At 42.8% G+C, this 14,798-nt stretch overlaps 1 protein-coding gene across 1 annotated transcript in view; it reads right to left on the bottom strand.

Annotated features, from left to right (window-relative positions):
* LOC113003756 overlaps window positions 1–14,798 on the bottom strand; it is a 241,205-nt gene that overhangs the window by 98,136 nt on the left and 128,271 nt on the right. Inside the window, exon 3 of the transcript XR_005575446.1 lies at window positions 7,150–7,213. The gene's annotated coding sequence lies outside the window, so the exon portion shown is untranslated. The remainder of the gene's footprint in view (window positions 1–7,149; window positions 7,214–14,798) is intronic.

The following is a 14,798-nucleotide window of genomic DNA, read 5'->3' as shown; positions in this document are numbered from 1 at the left end:
CTTGATAAATACTAAATAAACTAAACTCGTATGTATAGTTTGCATTTAAGTATTTTAGCCTCGAGCAATTCGCATTTCATCATTCATATTTCAAACAAATAAAATCTGCGATAAATAGAATAAAAAGACCCATCTAAATTTTGTTGCTTTTACATAATTAATTCACGGCTAAATTTACACGAATGTTTTTCATCGTATCTATCTTATTTGTTTCACATCGGAATAAAGTCCAAATTAATAATAACTTTCTGCTCTATACACCACGAAGATGACAGTCTTTGATCTGTCGCTTCGAGTGGACAACGGGACGAGAAAATTTCTCTTTGTGCATCAATTAGTAACGTGACGGTCGCTTGTATTATTCGCGAATTGCGAAAGATAGGCCTCGAAAGTGTGCGACGGCGGAGAGGAGGGAAGAGGGCTCACGAGGTAGGCCTCGTACAGCTAGGCGCAACGAAGCACCCGATGTCCTTTGAAACTGGAACTCGGCCGACCTATCGAGCACGCCGAGTCAAAGTGTTCGCCGAGGACCGCCGCTCTCCGGGGCACGTAGTGACGGGAGGCGCGGGAAAAGAAAGGAGGGTGTAAGACGGAAGATGCAGAAGAATAACGCGCGAGAGTATAGAGGAAAAGGAGTAGAAGGAAAGGAAGGGGCAGGAACAACCAGATGCCTGGTCGTGTCGGCTAACCGTACCGATGAACTTTCGGCTCCTGGCGGAGCGCGATGAGTAAGTGACCGCCGTCCATCTACCAGGCTGCATATGCACGTGCACAGGCACGCGCGCGCGCGCGCGCTCAAATACTTGCTGCCAGGTAGTAGGCACAGACACCATTACGCGCGCGAGCGGCCACCTACGACACGGGCTAGCTAAACCTTCACCGTAGGTGCACCGCGGAGAGGTCGTGCCGAAGGTGGCCCGGCGTTGAGGATCGTGCGAATGCGGCCTAGGCGGCGTGGAGGCCTGCGGAACGGTGAAAAGAGAAGTAGGAGAGAGGGCGGGGGAGGGGGGAACCTTTTATAGACGTCGTTTGTAGGACTCGATATATCGGACGCGATGCCGATCGAGGTTCCCCGTTTGTTTCCTGCGATTGAGATCGTTTCGCAAACCTGTATTCGCGCGTGTGAAGACTGTCGCGGGCTTATCGAGATATCGTAAAGAAAATGTAAAAAAAATTTCAAAAAGAGAAAAACGTAAAATAACTTGGGAATCGATTCTTCGCGCAATTTCAAGTAGATCTTTCCTTAACAGATAGCTAGAGGCGCGCCAGCGGTCCTTTATTTATTTAGAAATCTGGGGAGTCCCGCAAAATTAAATTTCCGAAAGTCAAACAGAAGAAAAATAATATTTTTACGTAACTTCGAGTGAACCTTGATTCTTTAGACACTCGACTAATGCAATTTAATTCGCACATATTTGCCCCAATGCAGTTAGGATGTCATTTCATTGCGGAATTGTTGAACGCGCGATGGTCCACATTTCGCGATAAATAACTTGAGGGAGAAAAGGCCGCAATAAGAGAATAATTATCTCGCCGTAGGTCATTTAATCTATTAAAAGTTTCCTCATAATTTGAAATCCTACTTTATCACGAGTGTTGTGGTCGACCGAGAGCGGAGAGGTCAGCGAGGAGAGAAAGAGGAAAGAAGAAGAAGAAGCGAAATTCTTGCGTCTGTTTGCCTCGGTCGGCGCTGTTCCGGTAGCGCGGACCCAAAGAAACGTAGCGACTCCAGCACATAAAGCCGAAAAACGTGAGAGAGAAAAAGAGGATATCGGAGGGGGGTTGGTTAGCGTGGCCGATCGATCAGCATTGGCGGTTTTTGCGCTACCCATATGTCATAGTCGGCCCGGTCGGGAACATGCCGTGGCATAGAGTGCCCAGCTTGGGGCTCTCTGGTCCATTCACGATATGTGGCAGAAAATTCGGTGGGTGGCCGACACGAGGTCGCAGCGGTGGTGGTGGTGGTGGTGATGGTGGTGGTGGTGCCATAATCGCGCGCATCGTGCCGCATCGCGCGCCTCGCTACTTCCCTCCCTTCTCGTGTTTTACTGTTCGACTCTTCGACGATAGCACTTTCGCCGATCCTTTCTCCGAAATTATTCGTCCGACGCGAATGCATCCACTCGATTGCAACGGTTTATTAGCGGGAGATTGGCCTGACGGGTGAGCTCATCCTGATCGTAAAAAAATTCTTTTAACGTAATCAAGTTTCCTTTTTTCTTTACGATATCAAGATAACAAGAGTGTTCTATTAATATTTTCAGTCTTGCGAACGATCGCAAAATCGTGTCAGTTACGAATAAATCAATTAGTTCCAAAGCTCAAATACCACAAAGTTGATTTTTACGTCATGAGCCGACACGAAGAGCATCCTACAACGATCGACGCGCATCTTCCTCGATCTTCCGATCTCGCGATTGTACCCGATAATCGTCAACGGCGCGCGATCCGCGAATCTCTTTACCTGCGAAACTAATACACAAAGGCAACGAGGTCATCGGGCGAGGTGATCTCGAATTCGGCATCGGGACAATAGCTAGAGAGCGCGACAGGGACGCGGGGGGAGGAGGGGGGGAGGAAGCGAGAACCGATGACGGTGAAGGAGGACGTATATGTCGGGATAGAGGAGGATAGATAGAAAAAAAAGGAGAGAAAAGAGGACGGAGCGGAGCAGAAGGGGGAGGAGAGATGGGGCGAGGTGGTACGTGGGTGCAGCAGCGGTGCTAGAAAGTGTCCCAGACCGAGAGGAGAAAAAAGAGTCCGGGTCAGTTTGAATAATTTTGACCACACCTCTCGTCAAAGCGATACACGAGCGTATGAATACATACATTTAAATGCGCCCCGCTGCCCGGGGAAGTATTGTCCGAATTTTTAAGCGGCTCCGCGCGCGCGGAGGAGCCGCGAAGCGGGAGAGCCGTCGCGTCGGCGTCGGCATCGCGTCGTCGTCGTCGTCGTCGTCGTCGTCGCCGCCGCCGCTGCCAGCTCACGACGGACGAAGCCCCGTGTCCCCGGGTGACCGATATTTCTTGAGCTCTCGTCGCGAAACCACCTGACTGCCTTCGCAATTTTTTCCTCCTCGCGTCGTCCTCCTGCTTCACGCGCGCGCGCGCGCGCGCGCGCCCACCCGTTCTCCTCGCCGTCTTACCTGCTTCCCGAAACATGTAAATTTATGCACCGCGGGGAGGAAAAAAGCCGGGAAGAAGACGCCGTCTCATCGTCGAAACCGGAAAACTCGTCGCGCGCTCGATCTTCGGGGTATGAGCGCGAGGTTTTCATTAAGCCCGCGAAAGACATTGAAGAAAACGTTACCCGGGTGAGAAATTGCGATATCGCGTTCTCGGCGTAACAGGTGCATTCTTTTTAATCGCATTTTTCTACATCGTATTTTTCCAACGCGGCGATTATATTACATGTACTCGCCTACAAAGAAAGAAAGGAAAATAGAAAAGAAAATGTAGGAACATGTAAGAGAAACAGATCTATTGTATATCAACAATAAAAAATATATATATAATAACGGATGTCATACAACATTATTAACAATAGCGAGCCAGAAAGAGAAAGGAATCCCACCAATATTACAAACAGTTTGTAATGAAGATGTTCTGGAAATCATTTTTTTACACCAGCACGCGACGTTTACGAGCGACAAAATACTTTGACGGCTCCCTGCGTGAATCGAAATACTTCGGGTACTCGTAACTAAATAAAAGATGACAATTTTTTATCTCCCCCCCCCCCCTCTGATATGATCGCGGAGAATTACGAGGCCGTTTGCTTCTGTACCGTTAAGAACAGGCTTGCGATTAACCTTCTTCCGTAATTTGAATATAGATTCGCAGAAGAAAGAGAATGAAAGAAAAAGGGAGAGAGAGAGAGGAAAACTATAAACGGAGAGAGAGAGAGAAAGGGAGAGAGAAATCGAGAGGAGCCACGTGATGTCTCGATATACATTGGTGCTCGTGTAGGTACTCAGAAGATCGATCGTGAAAGATCATCGTGTACAGAACAGAATGTCCCGTCGAGAATGCTAATCGACCTGTACAGATTAATAATAATGCTAATTAAATTAGGCGAGGTATTGGTGACTCGACAAAGTAAAATCCGTCGAATGCCAATATCGTAAACATCGCAACAGAATTAGAGATCTAAAGATATTTATAATTCAAACAAATGCGTCGTTATGGGCGATTCAACTAAATTACGAAAATATGAACAACCGTGTAATGTTAAAATTTTACAATAAATACCTTGCGGATTATTTAATTATCTATTTAATAAAAAATCGTGTTATCGCGAATAAGACAAATGATCATTTTGCCCAAAATCATAGTGTTCATTATTAAATTATTAAAATTAATTATTTAATTATTAAAATTATTAGATTTTTTTTTATTTAGATTCAAATTATTTTAATGATAAAAGAATATCGTGAAATTGATTCAGTAATGATTCAGAATATTCGAATATAGTGGAATTGCGCATTACAATCTTAGTTAATATGTTGTTATCAAATAATATTAGTGATTTTCCATCGTTATTAGAGTTCCTATAATAAGCGTTAAGGCAAATCGCCAAAAATATACAGCTAAATTAACGTAAAGCTGATTTGATAACACTGTAGACTATGTAGAAAATAGAAAGGCATATCAATATCATCGATTAGTAATTGGATAATATACTGACATTAATTTATCGTTGTCAACGATATACAAACTATAAGGCTAAATAACATATGAGGCTGTATTAACTATTAGGCAGCTAATAAAAAATCGTTATCGTATTGGTTTAACTCTTGTTACAGGAACTCTAATCGCGATAAGCGTGATAAGTAAAGAAACAGCGTGAACATAGCATTTCTGGCACCTTTTGCCTGTTCATGCATTCCGATTGGTGGGTGTGAATCGGTGGCACGTATCTAGGCGAGCCCAACGTCGTACGATAGATCGATTCGCGATGTCCAATGAAGGAGAAACTGCTATTACATAGAAAAATATACGAGAATTCTCGAGCAGATGCGAAACGTGCAAAAATAAAAGGATGGCGACGATACAACTGCTGACGTGACAACATAAATCGTCGGTTGTTCGATCGCACTTAATGATCACAAACCTTGAATTTTGTAGCATCATCTTTTGGGCGTCGATTTCGGATTATTAATATTTTCAAGTTAATTTATTTTTGCTGCACAAGCCAAATTTTGTTTTTTTTTTGCAACTGATTTTTAGAATTAAAGTTGCAACCAAAATTTATTGAATGGAAAAAAATTATATGTTTATTTTTTTCGTTTCCTAATCAATGTTTCCAAATCTAAAAAAACTTTAGATTTTTAATTTTAATAATTTTTAGTTAGTATTATAGAAATTAAAAAAAAAATACGTTTTCTTAAAAAGATAACATGTCAAACGATATAATAATATATGTACGCATGCTGAGCGTATAATTTGCTACTACGACGAATGGAAAATATTTTCCAGAAAACGAGCATTTGAAGACGACTGATGTGGAAGATCATTTTGGTCTTCGTGTAGACCATAAACCTCGTATAGTGTGGCGCGCGCTTAGCGTTTCTGACGGCTTATGACCGTCTGTACATTCCGATTGGTGGGTGTGAATCTATGGCACGTAGTAGGTATGGCCACTGGTGCATTAAAGTTCGCCCGTTGCATCTGCTCGCGATGTATAATAAGAAGAAGAAAGAGGGAACATTTGTTGCATTCTGAGAAAATTTTCGTCGAAAACAAAAAACGATTTAACAAATGGTTACAAAATACCAACTAGCAATACAAAGATAAATAGAAATAATTTAAAATAAGATGAAAATAAAAAATGAATGAAATTATATACAATTAGATAAGAAATTGTAAAAAAAAATCAATTTATATGCTTGGCATTGGCATACAGAAGTGAAAAAAAAAACTGACGCGCCTATACTGAAATTAACTTTAAAGCGAAGAAATAAAAGGACGCAGCTTTACGAAATCTGTTTACGTGAAATTCTATGAAAGATTACAAACACCGGATGGAAACGAAAAGCGAACCGTGCGCCCGTGTCTTTTTCACGATGACAAAGGGATTCTCGTAACGGGCACGGCCCCGCTAAGACGAATTTGTCGGGCGTGTGGATCGAGCGAGACGATACCAATTCTATTTGCATGTGCGCAAGATCTTTCGATTCATCGCGTCAATCGCGGAAAAAACGCTATTAGCATAAACAAATCCTTGCTTCGACGCATCGTCGTACTCGAGACACGTGGTGTAGTACTGACCGTTTCGCAATTGCCATTCTGAGTCCACGTAATTTCCTATTGTGTGTTTGTCTTCAATGATGTGGTGTTAAAATACGTCGAGCAAACAGAAATCTATTTTTGGAGAAGTTAATGTTGAAGCTGTTAATTATATTATCTCAAACGCAGATTCGTCATTTAATCAAGTAAAATGCTATGTGATCAATACAACATAACATTATGAACAAGAGGATTAAAAATAGATTTAATGAAAGCATAATATCATGTATCTATTCCTTCGACATTGGAACGTCTTCACCTTCGTTTAAAAATTCTCAATTTTGAAATGCATCGTATGCATAAATCTTCTTATTCAGATGACTCGCGCCTCCTCACGATTACTCGTCCCGATCATTCGGGACACATGTCGCAATACTGAGTCCACGTTGCTTTTTTTCTTCCACCGAGAGATATTTCTACTTTTCTCCGGCTTTGAGAAGTCTGAAGAAAATGAGAGGAATTGAACTTTTTCACGATTGATTTATTTCAAACCTGAATTTCCATAGACGTGCCGAGACAAATATCGAGCGTGCCGGCGTTCGCTGCGCGTATGTACCGCGATATTTTCGGCACGACTATCATATCGACTTTATCACCGCAGAAAAAAGATCTAGACGATTATAAAGTATATAAACATGAGGTCACGTAAATTTTGAATTTGCAACCTCATGGACTATCGAGATGTGCTTAAAACTTGGCTCGATCCTTACGTTCCAAGTCAAACGAGATTTGTCAGGATAATTATAACAGTAATTTGATGTAAAATATTCTACACGATTTTACTTATCCATTATATGTCGATCGTGCCCTTATTGTTAAAGATAGGTTGATGAAAAGAATAAAAGATTAAAGCCAGACATACCCCAGGAGCTTGATCACCAGATCGTCCGGATATGGCATCCAAATCGCGTGTCAGAAGCACCTACCTGAAACGAAATGTTACATTGGTAATTAATTGACAATAATTGATAAAATATAATATGGCAGTCAGGACTGAGCATATTTGAAATATTGGTACTTGAAATACAATTTGTATTTTGTATTTTGTAATTCCAATTCTAAAATTGCTAGAATTTTGTATTTTAAATACTATAATGATACATTTTTCCAGTTCATAATGAACAAACAACTTTTGTTAGCTTTCTTAATGACCTTCTATGAGGAGGCATGCGATGTTGAAACATTTATGAGAAATAACTAAAGCAAATCAGTTAATTTGCTCCGGGTCTATCGATACACCATTAGTTCGGCCTTTACTAATTAATATAAAAGTTTCAATTAAATTCTAATTTTTTTTTCCTGCGAAATTCAATTACAACTAATAAGTGCATTGTAACTTTCTTCCGTCCAGTCGGCTAAGAGCCAGCTCAAAATTTTCGCGCAGTGTTGCAGCGCTTAGCTCGGTTGAGAAAATTTAACAATAAAAATATATTATCGTAATTGAAAGATCGAATTAAAAAATATTTTGTATATAAAATAAAAAATTTGGAAGTGTCTTGTACATTTTGTATTTCAAATGGAAAGATTGAAAATATTTTTTATGTTATAATTCAAATACCAAGATTGCTAGTATTTTGTATTTCATTCCAATATCTTAACGATGCATTTTGCCCAGCCCTGATAGCAATTTATACAACATTGAGGTATTTACAAAAATAAAATAAAATAAAAACAAGTGAGGACGGATGAGAAGGAATTATTGTATTTTCTTGGATTGAGTCGTTTGAAAACTGAAATTCTGCGGACACATGTAGAAGAGCGGCACGGCTAGCAATAGCACCATACGCAATTCCTCGCGGCGCTCGACATGACGACGGTATTTTCGGTGCGACTGTTATTTTGACTTTTACGGCCGCAGGCACCGGAGAACATTATCGGTGACATTTGTCCGCGCCGGACAAAACATGTTCCGGTCCGGTAGGATGACCCTAACGCCGCGCCTTTTGTCGAGCGAAAGGCACCCAGCCGACCCGGCGTGTCTTTGTCATTATATAACGCCATTGTGGCCGCACTTGCCCGGCGTGGAAGTCGACTATGCCTTTGCATATTATTAAAATGACGATGATTGTCATTTTTGTCCCCTCGCCCCCTCATCCCCTCCCCCATCTCGAGAGTGCCACTAGGCCCTCTCTCCGTCTTCTCCTCGCCTACCCACCGACACACTTACGCGCAACCTCTCGTTCGTGGGCCCTGTGCGAGAGAGAAAAAGAGATTTGTCTTTCTCTATCTCTCTCTCTCACTCTTCCTTTCGTCCAGAGACGCAGAGACACGCGGAGAGACAGGGAGGACTCAGAAATTCCTTCTCGTCCCGGTTACTCTCTTCTTTCTCTTGGTCCCGCTCATCGTAGCAAGCGCGCGAGAGTCTTGGCTTACTCCTACGTCCCTTTCGGCGTGTCATTCTCCCTCATACCGCCTCTCACTCGCTCGTTCCTTACCCATGCCGTCCAACGATTCCCCTCTGTTCGTCCAAAGGTTTCGCGCCGCGCCGGCCTCTATCTTCGTCGTGCCGCGCGTCTTTCAGCGCGTGCAGAGGAAGGCTCATCATCATCGCGCGCCTCTGTTGGCCGACCGCGGACCGCGTATACCTGTATTGCGCGTCTCGTACACAAGCGGCGACAATAATCGTAACTTTCGTTGGCGATGATGCGCGAAACGATCGGCCGTTACGAACGAGCGAGACGAATCGACCGCGGGCGTTTGCCGACTCAACGTATCGTGTTTATTCAATTTCTACAAGTTTATGTACTTGCATGAGACTCGCTCACAGTTTTTCAATAAATAAATTTAGCTCAAAATTATATTTTGAAAATTTAATTTGAAATCAATTTTAGGAGATATAAATGAAAGTTGTGAGAGAAGAGAAATTTCACTAGTCTAATGAAGAAAAATTAACAATTATTAAATCCAATTAAAATCTGAATAATGTGACACGGTTACTTCTGTATGGAGGAGAAGAGGTTAATATGGCTCCCATTTTCATTTTATTGAACTATTAATGATCGATATTTTTATATTGAAACTTGAACGATTATATTCGTCAAAGTGTTAACAGATTCTAGACTCAAAGTAATAAAATATTTATTACTTAAAATTCGTCGGAAATAATAGGCTCTAACAGCACAAGATATCGATCGAATATTGTGATATTTTACAAATATACGCTGAATATCACGATATTGTGCGAATGTTCGTATTACATCTAGAATATTGTAGAATATTCATACGATATCTTGTGCTGTTAGGGGGGATAGCCATAATGCCCACAATAGTCATAATAAATTTGAATATAAATTTCATCAGTGAAAAGTAAAACGAGATACTGATTTACATCTCGCGCGCGTACGAGAGGGCAAGAATTATTTTCGAGTAGTCGTTCGTCTGAAAAGAAAAAGGCGGACGAGTAACATACTCTTGATAAAAGGAACATTTGTCAAATGTAAACACGCGTCCTTAATAGCCGTCAGCTCGATGATTCGTCGTCGCCCGAATGGCCGACGGAAATTCATTGATAGCGGCCGGGACGCCGTGACGCAACTCCACGATTCTTTCGACGTGGACGTCCTCCATCGGTTCCTCGGTAAATTCGATACACCTGTGTGCCAATTGTTTTGACATGTGTCCCCATTGTGCGGCCTCTCCAGACGCGCAGACACATATTCACGCACGAGGACCCATTCGACCTCTTCGCGCGTCACAGCGCGGACTATGCGGGTCGTACAGTCCGAGATCGAAAAAAAAAAAGAAAAAAGAAAAGGGAAAAGCGGCAACGCGAACGAAAACGGGAGAGAGAAAGAGACGAGGACATGGACCCCTCTTCGATCACCATCGTTGTAAAAAAAAAAAAGAAAAAAAAATGAAAGAGAAGAAAGAGTCGAAACGAGGTTCGAAAACCAAGAGAGCCGAAAGCCGGCGACGAGCGATTCAATTTTCTGATTAAACAGCGTGTATAACGGTGCCGAATTTCACGACCTTGCTCGTGTGGCGAGAGATTTAGCAATTCTCTGTCCGACCCATCGGCCGATGTGCGTCGTAAACGCCGTGCGACGCAAAAGCCGCAAGTCGTTCCCTTCGCATCCCTGTGTGCGAGCCGACCACGACGAGAGAAGGCGCGCGCGATCTTTTTGGGCGCGTCCGCGACGACGACGGCGACGGCGACGACGTTGCGGGGACAGGATATAGGTTGTACGAGCACGGCGGAGAAAGTTATGGCTTTTCTATTGTCTCGCGCGGGTGCTTCGACCTGGCCGAGACGGCCGCTGTTGAATTAAGCGCCGCGACGAGGATGTGCCCCGTCTTATTCGAGCGAGGCGTGTAATGATAGCCCGGTGTTAAAAGGTCGTTAAAAGAACTGCTCAACCTTCGTTCGCTCGTAATTAGGTTTATGATGGAAAAATTACAGAGCTAAAAACTCGTCTTCACAATAGCTTCTATCAATTTTAACGTCTGTTTGAAAATTTTCATTTTCGACTACGGACGCTTGATAACGAAGCGCACAATTGCACGTTTATTTAATTTATTACGTAAATTTATTTGCTACGCTTTTAATTTCTTAGAACGATTACAATCACGCAGGCAATTGAGATTTCATTGATGGTTAGTTTTTTCTCAAAGGCTATTACTACAGCGCAGGTCGTTCGCTCGACCTGCGTCCTCCTTTTTTTTTGCTGCCGCGACTGTACAGGTGGTCAGTTGCCCCGACGAGGCCCGCATCGTATGGGACAGGTGAGGGCCAATGAGATAAATTCGATCTGACCCTCATGACCGGAGGGTACATTAAAACGCGTAATTATGCAAATCTCCGACGCGAAGTCTCCGGCGGAAACAAGGTCGCACGCCGAACGAATCTTTGCTATTGCGCGAGCTCTTTCGTAGACGCAGATCATCTTAAGGATGTATCGGATGTACATCATTACGAAATAAATAAAATTTGGACATGTGCTTAATATTATTCAAATAAACTATATACATATGAAAGTTGTGTGAATAAAATTATATTTTTGTAATTTATTTACTCTTTTTGCTATTAAAAATTAAATTATTTTTTACAACATTAAGAAAAATCTCGGTTTCTTTTTGTGTGAGTACTTTAAGTATTCCAGATGATTTATACAAAATTTTATTGCGATTGTCCAGTTTTGTAAATAAATAAATAAATAAATAATTTTATTTATTTTACAGAACTGACCTCTGCATCGCAATAAAACTTTGCATCTTGAATATTTAAAGTATTTAAATTAAAAAATTCAGATTTTCTTCATTATTTTTATTTTACTATTTCATTATTAATTTCATTATTAATTCACGAAACATCTTTGTGCTGCGAATTTTGTGTAATATTTTGTAAGAAGCCGCGTGTATAAATTTTTGAGACCGATACAACGCGAAAGGAAACGTTTCGACAGGCACATTTTGTCGAATTCGTGAGCGCCCGAAACAAAACCGTACGGCAGCTAGAATAACACGCGCGTAAAGATGCACGCGGGCCAGATAAAGGCGTGGATAAGGAACAGGGCCAAGACGATCAGGGCGCGGGCACAATACATCCGTTAGATGCAGGAAGACGGTGATGAACCTGAGCGGGAAAGGGAGAGAAAGAGAGAGAGAGAGAGAGATGGAACGGACCAGCGATCCTAATCTTTCTCGGGCCGGGGCCACGGCCGAAAATTCAATTAAACTTTTGATATACGGGCGAAGCACGCCGGTTCGCCGAGCGCGGCTGTGTAAACGAAAATTTCGCAAGCTTCACGTACTTTCCTTGGCCGATTCGACCGCCCGATGGGATCATCCGCAGACACGTTGCCGTTGTCGACTCCTAAAACGATTAAGCCGCGGCGAGTCGCTCCGATGCGAGTGCACCACCGTGACCTAACATTCATTCTAACGCAGTTCGGTCCAGCCTCTCTGAATTTCCGTCCCTCGAGCGGTATCTAAATCTATAGAGCAGACCCGGAAGAGGGCCAATAGAGATTTCTTTAGAAACCAGGAGAAACACAAGAATGTAAAAACATTCTTGAAATTAATACCAAAGGGACGTAGCAACGAAACGAAAAAATTGATAATTAAACAAAAGTACAAGAGAAAATAACGATAATGACAAAATAAGGATTAAGTTACATGATATATCTGTAGCTTTTAGATTTTCTATTTTGATCATGTACTTCGTAACGCGTCTATTTCTTACGGCTCTATTCTTATTTTTGCTGCATTATTCTTCCCAGTAGGGTACGCGCGAGCCTCGGACAAGGAAAGAGAAATGTGGAATTAGGGAAGACACGTCATCGGGAAATTTATCTCGTGCGATTTGCCGGATCGGGAGCTGCTGCAAGGTTCTGGACGCCCGGGGCGCCGAGCCGCTTCCGCCGCCAGGATATCGCCGATTGTCTCCTCGTTCCTTTCGATTTTTTTTTCCTCTCCTTTGTCGGAGAGCGTGATTTGTGTAGGGAGCATGGGGGATTTTTTTTTACCGTCGCTTATTCGGATCCGGGATTCGATTCTAAATTGAGATCGCGTGTTTAGGATGCGGAGGATTACGGGGAGGAAGAGGATTAGGAGCAAGAGACTCCGAAAGGACATCGAACGTTCATGCTGGATCGTTGATGATAATTGATTCGTCGCATGACTCCTTCCGTCGCCGATCCATCTCTAATTATGAAACTATTATTGAATTGGGACCGTTACAAGATTATGTTAATTTTTCGATTCGTATCGATGAATAAGTACAATGTCAACTTGACTTTTTCGACTCAATGTCACTTACGATTAGGGGATAGACGAGTCTATACAGACGAGCAACTGTCAATCACAAGTAGTTCTAACAGAAATTATTGTTCTTCGTGATCCTTCGTTTTATTCATTACGTAAATATGTGTTGAATTTAAAAAAAAAGGGATATAATTTTTTATTCGAGCGACAATCAAATGATTGCTGCATTAAACACAATTTTATGTTGCTTCTCAAATTGTTTAAATCACTTTTCAAATTCGTTGTTCTCCTTTTGTGCAAACGAGAAGATCGTATCTGTCGAGCGATAACTTTTCTGAAGGTTTCCTGCGTGTATTCCAACGATTGCAGTCGCGGGAACGAAAAGAAGCGGGTGCTAGGACATCGGTGTCTATTTTTACTCAACCTACGACGTAACTGTCCAGCTGCGGGTCTTCTCGCGGTCAAATCGTACGAGAAATGCCACGAATCGGAGGCGACGACGATTCGCTTTTCAGCCGAGAAAAGGCAGGGTGTTCGCGACGCCTCGGTTCCGGGGCCCTAAGGAACAAAAAAAAATATCCGACTGGCCGATCCGAGGAAGAGCGGCGATAATCAGGATTGGCGGAATTGCCGAAATGCGGTGGTGCGCGTTGAATGAGAAGTGCGTTCGTCATTCCTGTTGGGGACGTCGCGAAGCTCTTTCTCGGACGAATCGTCCATCATAGGCAAATATGACAAGCGGGCAGCGCCCCCCACAAAGGGGATCGGCACCGTGAAAAATCTGGCAGAACTGACGCTGCAAATTCGGACCTACCTCGCAATCGGTGGGGCCCAGTGAGGTAAGAGAGAGGCGAGTGTCCGCCGGCGGAGAAAGGGCGAAGGAGGCCCTTTTCCAATGTGTGTAACTTTCTTTTGGAGCGTGCTATGCAACTGGACACCTTCTGAATCGTTGCGCGCCGTCGAATCGTTTACGATCCCCGCTTGAAATAGATTTTAACGTACGTAGAGACGCGTTGTGACGCAAGAAAATCTTACAAGAAAAAAAAATTTTTCATATGGATCACTCTTGGAGATTTTGCGCCAATTAGCATGAAATATTTCAGCTACGCTATAAGAGGTAATTTAAATTGCTTGATGGGCGATCAGATAAAATTTAATGTAAGCGGGATTAAAAATCACGAATGCGGATCAACGACGGGTTCAATCGAAGGCGACGCTGCCGTGTCTGAAATTACCGACGAGAGAGCTCTCGGGAAGAAGGAAATTATTTTTTCCGTTTTGCCGGCTATTTTTGTGCAGTCTTGCGCCCAAGGAGTTACTGACCTCTGGCCAGTCTGCGGTACAGCGAATCGCCTATTTTTAAACGCACGAAAAATGCATAGCCTCTCCCTTCCGAAAGAAATCGTGGAAATGGAGAGAGAAAGAAAGAAAGAGAGAGAGACAGAGAGAGAGAGAAGAAACGAGCGAACGAATTTTATTATACAGTAATGGCGAGAAAAAGAAAGAGAGGACGAGTGGAAGGAGGCTGAAGAAGAGGAAGGAGAGAAAGGTTGTTTTGTCCGTCGTCGATATTCTTGACAATGTTTATTTCGGAGAGACGGCCACGTATCCCGGTCAAGAAAACTTTCTGCTCTCCTCAAGTGTTTTACAAATATCGTAAAATCCCTTCTTCAAGAAGGTGTCCGATATCCATCCCGATGACTGGCGCTCGATTACGACAAAACAAAAACAAAAGAAAAAAAATATAGAGTAACAGACGGCGCACGAAAACCGAATATCGTATAATCGCGCGCTATTCGCAGATCCCGG

The sequence above is a fragment of the Solenopsis invicta genome, chromosome 8, assembly GCF_016802725.1.
Source record: "Solenopsis invicta isolate M01_SB chromosome 8, UNIL_Sinv_3.0, whole genome shotgun sequence".
Lineage (NCBI taxonomy): Eukaryota > Metazoa > Arthropoda > Insecta > Hymenoptera > Formicidae > Solenopsis > Solenopsis invicta.
This window is presented reverse-complemented; position numbering and strand designations above follow the sequence as displayed.